At 42.7% G+C, this 20,596-nt stretch overlaps 1 pseudogene; it reads right to left on the bottom strand.

Moving 5' to 3' along the window:
* Positions 1-5,522: 5,522 nt before the first annotated feature.
* The window catches only part of LOC149459810 (ATP-binding cassette sub-family B member 6-like), a 42,517-nt pseudogene continuing 27,443 nt past the window's right edge, over positions 5,523-20,596 (bottom strand).

The raw sequence follows: 20,596 nt of genomic DNA, 5'->3' as shown, positions 1-20,596 counted from the left end.
TGGAGAGCTCAGACTCAGCAGGGATAGGCTGGACCTCTGCAGAAATAAATGGTTCCCCACAGAGAGCAAGGAACCTACTCTACAATATGCTGGCAGGGAACAGGCTTTTTTTTTTACTCACTGTGGCTGATTTTTAAAGGAAACAAACTGTCAGACATTTTGTTTTTATGCATCTAAAATGTATTTGGCTGATTGAAACTAAAAGTTCAGTTGGCTTTAAAGTATTACTAAACCCACAACAGTAAAATCAGTCTGTTTATACAGTACATCATGCTTGTTATACTCACTGTGGAACCTAAGGGGTTAATCCTCCGCATTGTGTAAAAAGGCTGTTTGATCCTGTCTTCTCTGTTCCTCCCCTTTTTTTTCCCTTTTTCAAGTGACCACCTCTTATCTCCTGATTAGATAGACTGAACTGTAGGCATTTTGCACGTGCTCAGTTTGATGTGTATTGCTAGAGAGTTGTTTTTTTCTTGGGAGAGTGCATGTGATCAGCATAGGGCCAATCACCACTGTCCAGACAGAGGTCAGGGGTTCTGCATCTTCCTAGAGCAGAAAGTAAACTCCCCTACAAGCTTTGGGTAGTGCTCTGCTGGACACTGATGGAAGTCACAAGACTGCTCTAACTGCTGATCAGAAAAGGTATTTAGCAATTTATATTTAGTAAAATAATTGCATTTCCATGTCCTGTGTACTGTGAGATTTTTTTTTTCAAATTTTTTTGTTTATAGCACCAAAAATAAAAAGAGCACAAGTGATCACATACCACCAAAAGAAAGCTCTATTTGTGTGGAAAAAAAGGACATAAATTTGATTTATGTACCTTATTGCATGACCGCGCAATTGTCAGGTAAACTAGCGCAGCGCTGTATAGCAAGAAAAAAAAAAGACGTAAATTGCAATATCTCTCCCATAGTTTGTAGACGCTATAACTTCACACAAAACAATCAATATACACTTACTGGGATTTTTTTTTTTCCAAAAACATGGAGCAGAATCCATTTTAGCCTAAATTTATAACTAACTTTGAGTTTACTATATATTTTTTTTTTTTATAGCCGAAAGTAAAAAATATAATTTTTCTTCAAAATTTTCGGTCTTTTTTTTATAGCGTGAAAAATAAAAAGCGCACAGGTGATCAAATACCACCGAAAGAAAGCTCTATTTGTGTGGAAAAAAAGGACGTAAATTTAGTTTGGGTGCAGCATTGCATGACCGCGCAATTACCAGTTGAATTAGTGCAGCGCTGAGTAGCAAAAAGAGGCATGGTCATTAAGGGGGGTAAATCCTCTGGAGGGCAAGTGGTTAATGTCTAAACTGCTGGCAACAAAAGTGAATCCACCCCTACGTGACAAGGTCCAAATTGGGCTCAAAGTGACAATATTTTGTGTGGCCGCCATTATTAAATATTAATAATAAACATGATACTAGAGCTACACAGTTGTTTGTTTTTTTTCTCTTTGTACTGAAGTAGATTTTCCCTTCGGGTTCTCAAGGCTGTGTTTATGTCGGTGTTCATAGTTTTGTCCTTGTAACCTTTCTTATGGAAGGAGTCTGCTAGTGTCCCGAGATGTGTATCTCTGTCTCTTGGATCAGAACATATTCGGTGGTATCTAATGGCCTGACTGTGTATGATGGCACGTTTCGTGTGTTGGGGGTGGAAGCTGGAACTGTGGAGGTAGTTGCATCTGTCAGTGGGTTCCCTATATATTGAGGTGTGAAGCGTATCATCCTTGATGTATACTGTGATGTCTAGGAAGTTGACATGTGTGTTTGAGTATTTCATTTTTAGTTTGATTGATGGATGAAAAGTGTTGACCTTCTGTCCATATGATGAAAATATCATCAATATAGCGATAGTATCTGTATGGTGTTTGTTCCATGCTTTATATATTGATATACAGTTGTGTTCAAAATAATAGCAGTCAGACATCACTAACCGGATCAATCACTGTTTTTGGTAGAAATGATATTTCTACATGGCAAATAATTTCCTAGCAGGTGTAGTAGAGTAATAGAAATCCAACAGACCCAACAGTCATGACATGCATGCTGCTGATTCTGTGTCATTGAATCACTAATTGAAAGGGGCGTGTTCAAAATAATAGCAGTGTGGAGTTCTATTAGTGAGGTCATTCATTCTTTGACAAACAGGTGGCAATTATTGCCCTTATTTAAGGAAGGAAGGCAGCAAATGTTGGACATGCTGGTTACAGTGCATTTCTCTCTGAAATTCTGAGGAAAATGGGTCGTTCCAGACATTGTTCAGAAGAACAGCGTACCTTGATTAAAAAGTTGATTGGAGAGGGGAAAACATATAAAGAAGTGTAGAAAATGATCGGCTGCTCAGCTAAAATGATCACAAATACTTTAAAATGGCAACCAAAACCTGAAAGACGTGGAAGAAAGCGACAAACTACCATTCAAATGGATAGAATAGCCAAAATGGTGCGGACTCAGCCAACAATCAGCTCCAGGAAGATGAAAGAAGGTGTAAAGTTCCCTGTGAGGACTGTTACAATTAGAAGACGCCTATGTGAAGCCAAGCTATCTGCAAGAAGCCCCCGCAAAGTCCCACTGTTGGAAAAAAGACATGTGCTGAAGAGGTTACAAACTGGCCCAAAGAGAAATGACGCAACATTTTGTGGACTGATGGAAGTAAGATTGTTCTTTTTGGGTCTAGTGGGCGGAGACAATTTGTCAGACGACCCCCAAACACTGAATTCAAGCCACAGTACACTGTGAAGACAGTGAAGCATGGTGGTGCAAGCATCATGATATGGGGATGTTTCTCATACTACGGTGTTGGGCCTATTTATCGCATACCAGGGATGATGGATCAGTTTGAATACATCAGAATACTTGAAGAGGTCATGCTGCCTTATGCTGAAGAGTAAATGCCCTTGAAATGGGTGTTCCAACAAGACAACCACCCCAAACACACCAGTAAACGTGCAACATCTTGGTTCCAGACCAACAAGATTGACGTTATGGAGTGGCCAGCCCAATCCCCGGATCTTAATCCAATAGAAAACTTGTGGGGTGACATCAAAAATAACGGTTCTGAGGCAAAACCAAGAAATAGAGAAGAACTGTGGAATGTGGTCCAATCATCCTGGGCTGGAATACCTGATCACAGGGGCCAGAAGTTGGGTGACTCCATGCAACACAGATGTACAGCAGTTCTCAGAAACAGTGCGACTACAACCAAATATTCATGAAGTCATTCAAAGGAAAGCAAAATCTTCAAACATTTTTCAGTTTATATAGTGAATGTTTGAGTTTGTAAAGAAGAATACCAGCACTGCAATTTTTTTGAACCGTCTAATATTCACTTTTCTTCCATTTTTTGAAAGGAACAACACAACTTTGATATATTTTTCTTCACGTTTTGATTTGGAATAGAATGTGTCGTGTTCCCAATGCATTTGTGTGGATGGAAATAAAAGCTATTAGAAGGATTTTGAGCTTTATTCACTTTTTTCAACACACTGCTATTATTTTGAATGCAACTGTATATTGATGATATTTTCATCATATGGACAGAAGGTGAAGAAAACCTAAAACAATTTTAGAGCTTGAGCGGAAGGTGAAGTCAGCTCTGTTAGAAGCTCCTTGTCAAGACCTAGGATTGCCATTCCTGTGCGGGTTGCAGGATTGGTGCAAACCAGAGGGTCAGACAGGAGGGAAGTGTCAATCAAATCTAATGAGAAGAAAGCGGGGGACGCGTGTCTTTGGATGCACATAATCCAGCTCAGGAGCGAGTCTGTACATGAGCAACCATAGTGGCTTTCTATGGTGGCACGCAGAGAAGAGGAGGAATCAGGATTGCCGGTGTGGGACCCAAAAAGAAGGTTCGGGGCCACCCTGTGCGATACTTTTGCACAGAGCACTCATGTATAACATCGTTATTATTTAAAAAAAAAAACAAAAAACAAAGTCTTACAACTGCTTTAAGAAGAACATTAAAATGCTGCTAGGACCAATGGAAGCGCTTCAAGAAGAACCCCAACTATGCATTTATTTCATATGTTTATGCATGTCATAAGTCATATAACAAAGATTTTTAAAAATGTATTCAATATTAGTAGATTGATTTAACATCTTGCAGTGTTCTGCACAGCAGCACCCCAGCTGTAGTTTTCAAACCGCAGCTTGGCGGGGGAAAATCAATCCATGCTGGCTTTAACCACTTCCTGTCTTGGGCAATTTTTTCACACACATTAACATCGGGCATTTTTTGCTAGCAAATGACTTAGAACCCCCAAACGTTATATATTTTTCTGAAAGCAGAGGCCCTGGAGAATAAAATGGTGACTGTTGCAATTATTTTGCGTAGCTGTGTATCAAACACAAATGTTTAGGAAAAAATACTTTAAAATGAATATCAGTGCACACAAAACACAATATAACATCCACATTGTTTTGGTAAAATATAAAAGATGAAGCTGTGCAAAGTGAATAGAGACCACACATGTCAAGATTTAAAAATGCACACGCCTGTGAAATGGCAACAAACTGACCATAATGTCTATAGATGAACCATTCAAAGACTTTTCAGGTTATAAGTTTAGAGTTAATGATATATTATGATCCTAGAATTATTGCTCTCACTCTGACATTGGCAACGATACCTATTATGGTGCAATTGCTATTTTCATTTTGCAGAGTAGAGTAGGGACTGGCCAGAGAGGGATTACTTTGAAGCAGTTGGCCAACTTAAACACATCTTGCAATGCATGTGAACTACAAATCCTTGTTTATATACAAAGTTTGCTAAAAATGTGTAAGGCTGTGTACAGTGTGCAGAGGGTTGATTGAGATTTTCTTGGTATTCATGTGGCACCTGATGGCGTATATATACTGTGTGTGTAAAGCTATTTGGATTTGAGCGCAGACATGTTTTATTTCTATTGTATTTGCGTGTATGTGCACAAATGCTCTATTGGCTTCAATGGAAAGCAGGTGAGGTGCCCCCCTCATATCTCATTAAAGAGAATCTGTCTTTAAAATATTATATCACTTAGGGGACTTGTAATAAGCATAGGATGTGAGCTGCAACATAAACGGGTAAAACCCTGAAAAAGAGTAAAATATTTATGACAGTAGACTTTTTTTTTAACTGGTGAGTGCATAGAGCGCATGGGAAGAGGGGATATTTACAAAATATAAATATATATATACACATACATACATACACATATATACATACATATACAGGGCCAAGAGAATTTTTCAGGAAGTCAATGAAAGGATTAGCTGGATAGGGTCGGCACTCACCTTCCACTGGGCACTGTATGCTAACTGGTACTCGGGCCACGCTGCCCGCTGTTGGCTGCCTCTGGCTGTCCAGACTTTGGAATGTGAGCTGGTGGGAGAGCTGGACACTAATTGCTGGGTCCCATCACCTCGCTCTGATCCCCCCCATACCCTCTACATGTGTCACTTATTCCCCCATCTGCCCAGGGATGTTGACCAAAGTTCTACAAGAAAGTCAATTTAAAAAAAAACACAGGCAAATATCGGACGCTTATTAAACAATTTCATTTATTAGTGTCAGTGCATTTTAAATATTATCTTGTCAGTGTTCTTGTCCACAAATACACAATGCAGGGCCTTGGATAAAACATCAAAAGAAATTTGGATGATCTCAAATTTGGATGATTTTAAAATGCATGAAGTCCATAACAACCAGATTAAAGCAACTAATCCTTTGCTAAGGACAACACGGACACCTTCACTAAATTCACTATTTTCCATGAGGCCCACTGTTAAATAAAATAGAATTATGTCCCTATTCAAAGCACCCGTATCATTATACAAATCCTGAATTAAAAAAAGAGCGAGCTAAAATCTTGAACCCTGAGATCACAGAGGCTTTTGCACCCATGAGTGCTCATGCAGAGTGAGTTGGTTTCTTATGTTTGAAATGCACATCAAATGCAAAGTGGGTCGAGTGCAACCTTTGCTGAGTTTCGCACCCAAACTCCCACATTTGAGCAATGTCACACCCATCTACATGAGCCCTAAACTAGCAGCTCACAGACAGATTCTGTTATAGATATGTAGTGTATGGGCCTACCAACACAATCCATTCAAATAGATCGAATCAGGTAGGCCCTCACAATACACAGAGGTTTTTAAATTATGCTAATCTGACAGATCAAATCTAAGCAAAATCTGATTTTGAGTAGCCTGCAGAAATGTCGTGCCAGGACCTGCACCTTATAGTAGCCTTTCATCATTTTAAAACTAAAGGATGCCCAAAACTTAATTTTTCAGTTTTGTGTGGTTACTGGCAGAGTCATATTTATAGACTTTAGAGATTCCACCACCATTTCCAATCCTTTACAGTGGTTATATACTTTATATAGCCCAAAGTTTGTAGACCCCTAACTATCACACCTTTATGAACTTTTTGGATACCCCATTCCAAAACCATGGGCTACAATATGGAGTCTACTTCCCCCAACTTCTCTGGGAAAGCTTTTAACAAGATTTTGGAGGATGTCTGGGGAAATGTGCGTGCATTCAGCCAAAAAAGCATTTGTAAGGTAAGGTAGTGATGTCGGATGAAAAGACTTGGCTCACTATCAGGGGCGGACTGACAACTCATGGGGCCCCCGGGCAATAGGGGATCATGGGGCCCCTGTGTCCTTGCCCAAACTCAAAAAAGCCTATGAAAAAGGTACCAGGGGCATCTCATGGGGCCCCTACTGACCCCGTGCCCTTGGGCAGTGCCCAAGTTTCCAAATGGTCAGTCCACCCCTGCTCACTATCAGTGTTCCAATTCATCCCAAAGGTCTTCAGTAGGGTTGAGATCAGGGGCCCTATGGAGGCCACTTGAGACCCTTAATTCAAATTCATCAAACCATGTCTTTATGGAGATGTTGGTTGAGAAGACCTGACTCATTCCAATTCATCCCAAAGGTGTTCAGTAGGGTTGAGGTCAGGGCTCTGTGCAGGACACTTTCCTTCACACCAAACTCATCAAACCATATCTAATTGAGCTGACTTTGTACAAAGGGGCATAGCCTTGCTGGAACAGGAAAGGACCTTCCTCAGACTTTTCCCACAAGGTTGAAAGCAGGCAATTGTCTAAAGCAGCCTTTCTCAACCTTTTTTTAACATTCAGGTCTCAGAAAATCCATGTCAGATTATACCTATCATTCAAGGGACATTATCGTGATAAAGTAAAAGAAAACAAAAAAAAAACGGAATGAGGTGTGTTTCGTATATTTGAAAGTCAAGGCTGTTCTGAGCATTATTTTTGGTAATAGTAATTAAATGAATAATAGTAATAGCTAGAAATGAAACACTGACTGTGGAAATTGTAGTTCTCCCTTGGTGGTCTGTAAAGTGCTCCCTAACACTGGTGGTCAGCAAAGTGTGCCAATACATTGATGGTGAGTGGAGAAGGGTCCCATTAGATTGGTGGTCTGTAAAGGAAATACCTATTTGCATTGATGGTCAGTGGAGAAGGGCCCCTTAAGAAGAATGAAGAATGCCTCTTACAGATATTGGAAAGGACCACTGGTGTCAGTGATAACTTATCTAAGATGCACCTTGTTTAAGGAACCACTAGCTACCTCTAAGGGAAACCTTGGGTTCCAGGAAGCCCTGGTTGAGAAAGACTAGTCTAAAATGTTGTAGTATGCTGTAACATTAACAATAACCTTCACTGGAAATACCTGACAGCAATCACTTTCAGGGATATCCACATACATTTGGCCATATAGTAGTAGTGATGGCCAGGTATCCACAAACTTTGGCCAAGTAGCGTACAATATATAAAATTGAACATGTGCTTTGAATACACTGAGTAACAGGTCTGCCTAAATACCCGTTCTCACCTTCTTCATAAAAATATTTGCCTTCCCTTCGCTATCCTGCAACTTTGCTCAGTTACCTGGAGCAAAAAGAAATTTCAGTACTGCTGAGCATTGGAGAGCATGTGACTGACCCGTTCCTCCCCTGATGCAGTGCTGGCTGTTTAGGGGATGGGTAGAGAGTCCTCAGGGGCAGGGTGAGAGCCTTTAGTCCTAAGTAAGCTACAACTAGATTGACTTAAAGATTACAAAGGGTTTCCTCTCTTCTCTCCACTCTGCACATATAGCAGTGGGACAGTGAAGGGAAAGTGGGTATAAGCAACTGGGGTTGGTTGGGCATTTAAGTGATCCTGTTGCTTTGCCCTGTAGCACATGTTCACTTTAAGCCAGTTGATGGTCAAGTTCTTCGATGGATGTACTTAAAGATACACATATCAATGCAAGGAAATGTCACTACTGGAATCTCTGACAGACAAGAGAATCTGCAAGCCAATGTCTTCCAAAAACTGAAATATCAGTTCCCTGTGCAGCCTAAGTCACTACAATGGGTCAAGGAGCACAAGGGTGGCAGTGTTTGGGCTGAGCTGCAGGTCCTAGCAGGAAGAGTCGTAAGAGCTACACCAATTTCATGTTTGGCAAACCCGCAAGATGCTAAATGTGAAATAATGGTTACTGCAGTGTTTTCCCAACACAAGTTCTGTGAAAACCAAAGCTTTGCTCCAGCACAGCCCTTTCCTGCCTCTGATAATAGTAGGAGATGTGATCACTGCCATTAATCTACTCACTCCATACAGAATGCTGAGGAGGACCATGTTTTCTCTACCCAACATTGTCCTCAGCTGCCATGCAGCACAAAGTGGCATTACGCTGCTGTCTAGTGAGGTTTCCTTAGAGCCGGCTTGGGCTGTTGCAGTTTCTCTGAGGTTTTGTCTTTCCTCTCGGTATCGGAGTCAGAGGAGGACTCATTGCTGCTCTGCTGCTTCTGCCACATTCCTGCGTAGATGCCTCCTTTAGCGAGGAGCTCCTCATGTCTACAAGCAAGAAGAACACAGTTTATTAGCTATAGTGACCACAGGAAAGCAAAGGTTGTCATTTACATATTTCAGCCAATCACATCCTACCACTCCTACATATGGACACAAATAATCATTTATTTGACCACTCGCTGTCCAGGGCAGTTTTTTAAAATTTTTTACAAATATGTTAAAAAAAAACCCCAAAATGATATATTTTCTGAAAGCTGAGACCCTGGAGAATAAAATGGTGGTTATTGCAATTTCTTTTTATATTTTCAGAACAAAAACACACTAAAATGAATTTTACTGCATACAAACAAAACAACAATTTTTTTGCAAAATGTAAAAGATGAGACTGCTTTAAGTAAATAGATGGATGCCAAACATGTCAAGAAGACTTTTTCATGGGTGACGCGGTGGTGCTTTTAATTTTTTTTATTAACCACTTCCCATCCGTATATAAACGGCCTCCCCGCCCCATGCTTGTGCGCGCTCCCTGCATCCCCCTCAATATATAATTATATGATCGGGACCTCACACAGAGGTCCCGTAGAACAATCGGTGTTCCACTGTGTCCGGAGGACACAGTAGGCACCGGATCGCGGTGCTGTACGCTCCCAGGGAGCACGCACAAGCAGGGGGCGGGGAGGCCGTTTATAAATGGCCACCCGTCCCTGCACTGCCGCCCTCTGTCCGTTTATATACATGGGCCGGACAGGAAGTGGTTAATAAATGCTTCTATTATCATTAGCCAGAGTGCTGCCCTTACCTTCCTCTTTCTATAATTTGTCCTTCTTTCAGAACCAGGATCTGATCTGCATTGATCACGGTGGAGAGTCTGGAAATAAAAGAGTAAAAATAATCAGAACTGAAAACCGCAATCCAACCACAAACAGCAGACTACAAAGCTGTTCTATAAACTCCCATCTACAAATGTCACAGATATAGGAACAGATCACGTCTCACCTATGAGCGACAACAATTGTAGTGCGATTGGCGCAGACTTTGGCCAGAGATGCTTGGATGTTGCGTTCGGTTTCAGTATCTAGTGCTGACGTGGCCTAAAAAACAGGCGGGTGAAAATCAGCGTTAGTAAATCGAGGAAGAGCACAGTACAGAGCGCACTGGGTGTTACTGCCAATATGGACGACTGGTCAGCAGCTGCTGTCACAACATATAACATGGCAGTTGCCTGGACAACTGCCACTTTTGGGGTGTCCTCTGAAAAATGTGTTTTTAAATTGTAAGGCAGCCCATAGATGATTACATTTTCTTTTCTACCACTACAGCCAGTGTTGATGGGGAAATGCCCACATGAAAGAAAAATATATTTGAAATGCTACAATTTTGGCCGTATTCAATATATTTAAAAAAAAAATATATATATATTTATAAAAATACATTTCAAATATACTGTATGTCTTTAATAATACAGATCTACATTTTTGGAATGCATTTACAAATATATGTAAAACATATGTTAAAATGACTTTTTATACATAAAAAAAAAAAAATCTGAAGAATATATTTTAAAAATATATATTTTTAGAAATAGATTTTTTTTAAATATATTCTTCAGACTTTTTTTTAACATATAAAAAAGTAATTCTAACATATATTTTTACGTAAAGTTGTAAATGCATTTCAAAAATGTAGATTTGTATTTTTAAAAACATACAGTATATTTGAAATGTATGTTAAAAAATATTTTTCATATATTTTGTAATAAAGACGCATTGCAACACACAGTGTATATATATATATATAATATTTATTTATTTAAATATATTGAATGTGGCCAAAATTGTAGCATTTCAAATATATGGCAATATATTTGGGAAGAATATTATTAAAATATATTTCAAATATATTTTTCTTCCATATGGGTGCCTCCGGCAGCTTTTGTGTTGACAGCGGGGGGGGGGCGGGGGCGTATGTAGCCTTCCCAGTGGGCAGAACACAATGATTACAGCTAGCGGCTATAGCCACAGGCAATAATCACATGTAGAATAATCTGATAGGCTGGTTGTGCCCAAATCGACCAATGGATTGACTTGGGTACAATTCACCTGCCCATACATGCATGGAATTTCATCTGCTCCCTGCTGAATTGGCTGAATTTTGATCCATGTATGGCCGGATTAACTCATGTACAGATAGCTCCATATATATTTGGACACAGCCACATTTTTACTTTTTTTCAGGTATTTACCAAAACATATTCCAGCTATAGTTATATAATGGATATGGGCTGAAAGTGCACAATCTCAGGTTTAATTAGAGGGTATGTACATCCAAATTGGAGGAAGGGTTTAGGAATTACAGCTCTTAAGAGTAGCCAACCCCCCTTTTTGAACGGACCAAAAGTAATTGGACAATTGAATCAAAAACTGTTTCATGGCCAGGTGTGGGCTACTCCTTCGTTATTTAATCATCAATTAAGCAGGTAAAAGGTCTGGAGTTGATTCTAAGTGTGGTATTTGCATTTGGAATCTATTGCTGTGAACCTACATCATGTGTTCAAAGGAGCTGTCCATGCAAGTGAGACAGGCCATTGTAATGCTTCCAAAACAAAACAAATCCATCAGAGCAGGGGCAGACTGACCATTTGGAAACTCGGGCACTGCCTGAGGGCCCGGGTCAGTAGGGGGCCCCATGAGATGCCCCTGGTACCTATTTAATAGGCTTTTTTGAGTTTGGGCAAGGACACAGGGGTCCCATGATCCCCTATTGCCCGGGGGCCCCATGAGTTGCCAGTCAGACAGATCGCAGCAATATTAGGAGTGGCCAAATCAACAGTTTGGTCCATTTTGAGGAAAGAAGAATGCATTGGTGCGCTCAGCAACATAAAAAGGCATGGACGTCTACGGAAGACAACAGTGGTGGATGATTGCAGGATCCTCTCTATGGTAAAGAAAAACCCATTCACAACATCCAGACAAGTGAAGGACACCCTCCAGGAGGTGGGCGTATGATTGTCAAAGTCAACAATCAAGAGAAGACTTCACGAGAGCAAATACAGAGGGTTCACCACAAGGTGCAAACCATTCATAAGCCTGAGAGGAAGGCTGCTAAATGTGACAAATTTACCAGGCCCTTCCCCACCCTCCATCCTGACGGATCTGATTATGCGCTTGCAGCTGTTGGTGGGAAGGAGAGGAGGGAAGCCGGCAGCACGGAGAAATGTATGGTGCACAGGGAGGGTGATGGGTGCAGCGGGAGGGCAACTACTGGATCCAATCCCCTGTATGACTTTCTCTGCAGCATCTAAAAGCCGGTGGGAGGGAGAGAAGAAGAAACCAGCACACAATAGGATCCTTCAGGATGGAGAGTGGGGGAAGGGCCCAGTAAATATTTATTTATTACAGGTACTTATATAGCGCCATCAATTTATGCAGCACTTTACATATATATTATACATTCACATCAGTCCCTGACCCTCAAGGGGTGTACAATCTAAGGTCCCTAACTTACATTCATACATACACATACTAGGGACAATTTAGAAAGGAACCAATTAACCTACCAATATGTTTTTCGGAGTGTGGGAGGAAACCGAAGTCCCCGGAGGAAACCCACGCAGTCACAGGGAGAACATGCAAACTCCAGGCAGGAACCAGCGACCCAAGTACTGCCAGGCGGAAGTGCTAACCATTTAGCCACTGTGCTGCCCATAAATATGTCACATTTATTATCCCCTTCCTTTCCTGAATCTGTACTGATCACTCTCTGTGTTCATTCATAACTGAAGTATAGTAAAGGGGGAGAGCTCTGCAAGGTTGGCTGTATGGGGCCCTGTGGTTTCTAACAGCAGCCCTGAGGGCAGGTTAGTCCTACAATCCTTGGGTGAAAAATGGATGATGATAGCCCAGAATCACCTCATCTAGAAGGACAATTTGTGGCCCCTTTAGAATGGTTCGTGCAATGGCGACTCGTTGCTTCTCCACCACTTAACTTCAGACCCCGTTCCCCGACTTGTGTGTCGTATCCTGCAGACAGAAAAAGGAAGATATAAAACAAACACGTCCCCGGAATCTGCACCCGTCTCTTGGGATACTAAAACTGAATCCGTTAGTGAGTGTGGTCCAAAGGAGAGGAACACTACAGGGCCCCTCAGGTCCTATATTCTGTCGCTGGCTGGCATGATTCTCCAGCGTTTCAGCCAGTGATGTGATCAGAGTAGGTGAGAGGTGTATTTAGTGATCCTGGTGCCTGTGATTTGCCCCCCCAGTGATAGAATTGCTAGTGTACATACAACTCCTCCCCTGCACCACTGCTACCTGATACTTCCATCGAGTGCTTTGTCCATGCTGGGATTTGTGGTTCCTCCTGCCAACCAATACACCATTACTGTGCCCTGTAATGACATAGCAGCTTGCAGGAAAAACCTGCTGGAAGCTCTACTGCTTTACTAACCCCCCCGATCACATCAAGCCCGGCTTTGAAATTGTGCGACTAATGCAGGCCATACATGGTTTGAATTCCAAACGATGTTTCGTCCGAAAGAAACGTCGTTCGTTCTGTAATCCGATGGTGCCACCAATGATTTCGAAAATCGGTCGTTTTTCACAAATTTTCCAGCATGCCCGATAAACGAAACAGGGAGGAACCACAAAAATCGGCCGATGCCATCGCCCCACTAACAGAGCGAAAATCGTCCGATTATTCTTAGGTCCGATTTTCGTAAGAAAATCGTTCGGAATTCGAACCATGTATGGCTCACATTACAGTGCAATCATACGATGTCAAATTTGGGGACATGCCGATTTCAGGTGCGATTTGCAAGACATCTGACGCAGATGTCTATGCAAATCGCACCAAAAGAAGTGCATGTACTACTTCAGAAATTGGTGCGGCTCCGACCAAGTCGGAACATCACCGATCTTGTCTCTAAATATCACCAAAACCGTCCTCTCCGCTCCTCGCAAGACCTCCTGCTCTCTAGCTCCCTTGTCTCCTCCTCCCATGCTCGTCTCCAGAGCTTCCCCCATCCTCTGGAACTCTCTACCCCAATTTATGAGACTATCGCCTACTCTGCTGACTTTTAGGCGATCTCTGAAAACCTCTCTCTTCAGGGAAGCCTATCCTGCCCTCAGCTAATACTGGAATCTTCTACTCTTCCAAGCAGTCCATCCCCCACAGTTACTACCTTTTGTACCACTAGCCCCTCCCTCTTAGATTGTAAGCTCCCAGGATCAGGGCCCTCCTAACCCTCTTGTATTGAACTGTATTGTTGCTGTATTGTCTTCTGTTATATTGTGAAGCGCTGAGCAAACTGTTGGCGCTATATAAATCCTGTATAATAATAACCGTGCCGATATGACCGCTGTAATTGCGGACAACAGGGTGCGACTTGACATGCGATTTGCAAATCGCATAGCATGCAAATCGCACGTCAAGTCACATCCGTATTATTGATTCTTTCAGCTTCTGTTATTATAACCTCTCCTCCCAGTTCTATGCATTTTAAAAACACGCAGAGCCCTTCCTAAACCTGTAAACGATTACCGTCATTCACCCACCATCACGGAAGGAGAGTATCCGTTCGTGAATATCGGCCGCAATTGCTGCTTGCTCCACCTCCTCGTCGCTGGCGCTGACACGCCCATAGCGGATATTATTCCGAATAGTATCATTAAACAGCACTGTGTCCTGAGGCACCACCCCAATGTGGGAGCGAAGAGAGGCTTGCAGAACCTAGGGGAGAGAACGATAACTTCTTGTTCAAATATTTAAAAGATTGAGAATTTCTAAACAAATCGTGTGACATTCATCAATTCCAGGAACATCAGAGAAAGAGTCTCTGCTTACTAAAGTCAATATTTAAAAAAATATAAACCCCTAAGTTATCAATGGTGAAGGTACCCTGTAGTGTTTTAAAAGTGGTGGCGCCACTCTAAGTGTAGGAGTTGCATAAAACCAAGAAATTTAACACCTTCCCGCCTGGCCTATAGCAGATGGATGGCCGGGCAGGACACTCGCCATTGTGACTAGTCATCATATGATGCCTCCCGGCCCTTTTAGGGGTTTGTTACGTCGGGAGATGGGGCTCTGGGAAATGTGACCGCCGTGATTGGTTGTCACAGCGGTAACATGATTTGAAAGGTCCCGATCACAAGTAGTGATCTGGACTTTTCTGTAAGGTGCAGGTAAATAATCCGGGAGCACACAGGGTGCATGCTCGGCACATGTTTGTTAACTTTTAACCACTTCAAGTCTGGACACTTTCACCCCCTTCCTGTCTAAGCCAATTTTCAGCTTTCAGCGCTATCACACTTTGCATGACAATTGTGCGGTCATGCAACACATGAACATATGAATTTTTTAGCAATTTGTTTGAGACAGATAAAGATTTATTTTGGTGGTATTTATTCACCACTGGGATTTTTATTTTTTTTGCTATATAAATGAAAAAGTCCAAAAATGTAGAATAAAAGTGTTTTGCAAATAAATATTATTTCATAATAAAACTTATCCAGTTGTCTATTTAGTACAAAAAAAAAAAAATAAAATTTTTTTTTACATTTTATTTTTTTCTATGATTATGTTTTTTTTACATACTGTCACACTAGCAGTACAGTGTCACCATGGTGACACTGTACTACTTGTGGGGTGATGAAGATTTTTTTTTTATACTGATTGCTTTTACACTTATAAAGGCTGTAAAAGCAATCATTTCTCCTTCTCTCTGGCTGCATTCTTGCAGCCATTGAGATATACTGTGTGAGCTGTGATTGGTCACAGCTTGTCACATGGTACAAGGCTGTTGTGAATAGCCTTGTACCATGTGACCTCTGTGATCATTCACAGATTTCACATGTAGTAAGCAATGATGTCAGAAGTGACATCTTGCTTACTAATCTGCATGTGATCACTGATTGGCCAATCAGTGATCACATGATCGGGACCTCGTACAGAGGTCCCGTCCGAGGATCGGTGTTCCACTGTGTCCGGAGGACACAGCGGGCACCGGATCGCGGTGCTGCGCGCTCCCAGGGAGGCCGTTTCTATACAACTACCCTGCAGTGCCACCGTCCGGCCGTTTATATACAATGGCCAGTCGGGAAGTGGTTAAAACAGAAACATATAGGAGAAGTTGTTGGTCTTCAAAAGCACCAAACCAAAACCGATATTCTCCTGTGGAACCTATATTATAACTAGGCCTCCAGCCGCAACGCACCGGAACGGAGAGAAAACATACCATCCGCAGTGCAGAACCACCACCTTCCAGTTAAACCTTGGTTAACTGGAATGCCCCCGGACACACCATACTGCCGATGGGTCCCAAACCATTATCTTTAGCTTCAAAATAAGTGCCGCCTCCAAAGACCAACAACCACCCCCGGAACCCGAACAAACACACACAGCGGGCACCAGATCGCGGTGCTGCGCACTCCCAGGGAGAACGCACAAGCAGGGTGCGGGGAGGCCGTTTATAAACCGCCACCCGCCCCTGCACTGCCACCGTCTGGTCGTTTAAATACACGGGCCGGACGGGAAGTGGTTAAGTAAAGCATGTGGCCGCTCGGCGTCAAGGCCCAGCTGCTGAGAGGCCGCATATTTACGTACTGCCGGTGTCAATCGGTTAAGGACAATTAATAGTTCTAGACATCCCTTATAACAAAGCAAAACTTCCATTTTTGAGTTCAGCGCCACTTTGATAAAAAATTGCTGGGATGTAACAACTCTTCTGTCAAACAAACCTCTTCTATTTGCTCCTATCAGTTTGATTTATGTATACTGCCTTCGGCACAAGCACAGCGCACATTATAGAGAAGGCGCTAGGGGTCCAGTTCTGCTTGGCGTGCTTACCGTGGAAATATCCTGCCCATCAACCCGGATGCTGCCTCCTTTCACATCATAAAAGCGGAAGAGAAGACGTATAATTGTGCTTTTTCCTGAGCCTGAAGGCCCCACCTGGAAGAAGAAGAAGAAAGTTTGAATTTATATTCTACATGTGGCCAAGTGCTGGTCGCCTACAACCCTTGTTGTTCTGGGGAGGTTAGATTCCTGAAGCTTTCAGGAAATGCTGAGACTTGTAGTTTGCAGACAACTGAACACAGAGGTAGACGCTTGGTTTGTATAACAGTTTATAAAATAAAACTCACCAGCGCCACAGTCTGCCCCGGCATCACGGTGAAAGAGACATCTCGCAGGATCTCACGACTGCAAGAGGCAGAAAGAAACAGTTAAACAGTTTATTGTTTTTTTTATATTTAATTGCATACAGCAACCAACCGAATACAAAATATCATCCCATCAGAACATGGATTTTATGTCAGGTTCACCAGAAGGCTTTGAGAATTGGAGGATAAAAATCAAGACTCATGATATAGAGAAGCGTTCTGTCTTTACAATCGGTCACTCCCAGTGGAGTACCCAATTCACAAATAGAACATTGGGGAACTGGAGAAAGTACAGAGAAGGGCAACCAAACTGATACGAGGCATGGAGGAGATCAGCTATGAGGAAAGATTAGAGGAACTGAATTTATTCTCTACTGAGAAGAGGAGATTAAAGGGGGGATATGATCTCCATGTATAATACATAGGGGGGGATATGATCTCCATGTATAATACATAAGGGGGGGATATGATCTCCATGTATAATACATAAGGGGGGATATGATCTCCATGTATAATACATAAGGGGGGATATGATCACCATGTATAATACATAAGGGGGGGATATGATCTCCATGTATAATACATAAGGGGGGGATATGATCACCATGTATAATACATAAGGGGGGATATGATCTCCATGTATAATACATAAGGGGGATATGATCTCCATGTATAATACATAAGGGGGGATATGATCTCCATGTATAATACATAAGGGGGGATATGATCTCCATGTATAATACATAAGGGGGATATGATCTCCATGTATAATACATAAGGGGGGATATGATCTCCATGTATAATACATACGGGGGGGATATGATCACCATGTATAATACATAAGGGGGGATATGATCTCCATGTATAATACATAAGGGGGGATATGATCTCCATGTATAATACATAAGGGGGGATATGATCTCCATGTATAATACATAAGGGGGGATATGATCTCCATATAGAATACAAAAAAAGATCATCAGGTGAAAATTAAGGGAAAAAAATCTGCAAAAAAAACCAAACTAATGCAGCCATTACAACTGAGAACTGGTAAGCTGCAGTATATTACATTTTTGGGTCTAGAGGTACTCTTTATTTCCCTGACAGGTCCACTTTAATAGTGCAAGGACAGTAAGCCAGGTCCCTACAGAATGTTGAACAAATGAAGTGTGTAAAAAACAATTCCTTCTCCTATTATACACAGTGTACTACAGAAAGATTTATGCTTTTTCCCCCCATGCTGGAATATGTTCTACCCGTACCCGTCTGTATAGCTGAAATGGATATTTTCAAACTCAATTTTTCCATGGCGGAACCTCAGGTGGTCAGCATTCACCAAATCCTTCACCTGTGGAGTACAGACAATACAAGACAGCGATTAGCCGGGGCGATCAACCATCTCCAGATTAAATTGTAAGAGTCAATTCACATCTGTGTTCTGTAAAATGTGATGTGCGTTTTTTGAAAATGCGTTGTATTAAAATCAAAATGCAACGCATATGCGTCTTTCTTCCCTGGTCATCTGAGAAAAATGACGATTTAAAAAAAAAACAAAAAAAAAAAAACACATTTTGTGTTTTTGGTGCAGTACCATTGACTATAATGAAAGGTGTGTTTTTGGTGCATTTTTCACAAAATGCACTGAAAGGGCAGCAAGCAGGACTTTTCAAAGTCACAGCACATAGCATTTATAGCAGAATTCCGGTAAAAAAAATGTTCGCCTGTGTAGTGGGGCTGCGCCTACAATGGATGGGATAACTGTCTATCTGAATGCTGCTGCCAGACTCATCCACCTTACTAACCGTTCCATGTCTGCCACCCCTCTCTGCCAATCCCTCCACTGGCCTCACTCAGTGTCCTCCATCCCTCTCTGCCAATCCCTCCACTGGCCTCCACTCAGTGTCCTCCACCCCTCTCTGCCAATCCCTCCACTGGCCTCACTCAGTGTCCTCCACCCCTCTCTGCCAATCCCTCCACTGGCCTCCACTCAGTGTCCTCCACCCCTCTCTGCCAATCCCTCCACCAGTGTCCTCCACCCCTCTCTGCCAATCCCTCCACTGGTCTCCACTCAGTGTCCTCCACCCCTCTCTGCCAATCCCTCCACTGGTCTCCACTCAGTGTCCTCCACCCCTCTCTGCCAATCCCTCCACTGGTCTCCACTCAGTGTCCTCCATCCCTCTCTGCCAATCCCTCCACTGGCCTCCACTCAGTGTCCTCCATCCCTCTCTACCAATCCCTCCACTGGGCTCCACTCAGTGTCCTCCACCCCTCTTTGCCAATCCCTCCACTGGCCTCCACTCAGTGTCCTCCACCCCTCTCTGCCAATCCCTCCACTGGCCTCCACCCCTCTCTGCCAATCCCTCTACTGGCCTCCACTCAGTGTCCTCCACCCCTCTCTGCCAATCCCTCCACTGGCCTCCACTCAGTGTCTTCCATTCCTCTCTGCCAATCCCTCCACTGGCCTCCACTCAGTGTCCTCCATCCCTCTCTGCCAATCCCTCCACTGGCTTCCCATTGCCCAACAAATAAAATTCAAAACATTAACAATAACATATAAAGCCATTTATAACTCTGCCCCAAATTACATCACCGATCTTGTCTCCAAATACCACCCAAACCTTACTCTCTGCTCCTCGCAAGACCTCCTACTCGCTAGCTCCCTTGTCTCCTCCTCCCATGCTCATCTCCAGGACTTCTCCAGAGCTTCCCCATCCTCTGGAACTCTCTACCCCAATTTATCACACTATCGCCTACTCTGCTCACTTTTAGGCGATCTCTGAAAACCTATCTTTTCAGGGAAGCCTATCCTGCCCTCAGCTAATAATGGAATCTTCTATTCCTCCTACCAGTCCATCCCCCACAGTTACTACCTTTTGTACCACTAGCCCCTCCCTCCTAGATTGTAAGCTCCCAGGATCAGGGCCCTCCTATCCCTCTTGTATTGAACTGTATTGTTGCTGTATTGTCTCCCGTTATATTGTAAAGTGCTGAGCAAACTGTTAGTGCTATATAAATCCTGTATTATAATAATAACTGCCCGTTTCACTCTCTGGGAGAGAACGGAGATATACCCAGCTGACCCACCGATCCTCCCCGCACAAAACCGGTCCTTTCAGTTCCTGCACCCCCCCCCCAGCAGCAATCTTGTAAATGGACTGTTCCTGACATCAGCACGCTCCAAGGACAGGAATAGTCCACCGTTGGACCAGGAAGGGGGAGTGCGGTTTTCCGGAGGAACGGCGGGTCAGGTGAGTTTGAGCTTTGTGCTCACCCCTAGAAAAAAAAATGAGCAGCTGATCCATGTGGTGGGGGCACTGTCCCACTGCATGGTGAACAACTATTTTTGACCGGAATTCTGCTCTAAAGGGGATATTTTACATGCACTTTTGAAGCGCAAGGAAGGTGAGTTTTAGCGCAGTAAAAGAGCACTGATGTGAACCGGCACTAACAGTTCTATCACATTAGTTGCGTTGATCTGCATAGATCAACACAGGTTCAACATAAAGGCATAAACTTTGTTCTATATGTGCCTCAATCACATGTATGGTGATGTGAAATGCGAAAAAATGCAGCATGTCGGCATTTTTTTATGCAGCACAACTCAGAGCACCACAGCACTTCGCAA

The sequence above is a fragment of the Staurois parvus genome, unplaced genomic scaffold (genome assembly GCF_062004578.1).
Source record: "Staurois parvus isolate SC_StPar_1 unplaced genomic scaffold, SC_StPar_1.0 ptg000246l, whole genome shotgun sequence".
NCBI classification, from domain to species: domain Eukaryota; kingdom Metazoa; phylum Chordata; class Amphibia; order Anura; family Ranidae; genus Staurois; species Staurois parvus.
This window is presented reverse-complemented; position numbering and strand designations above follow the sequence as displayed.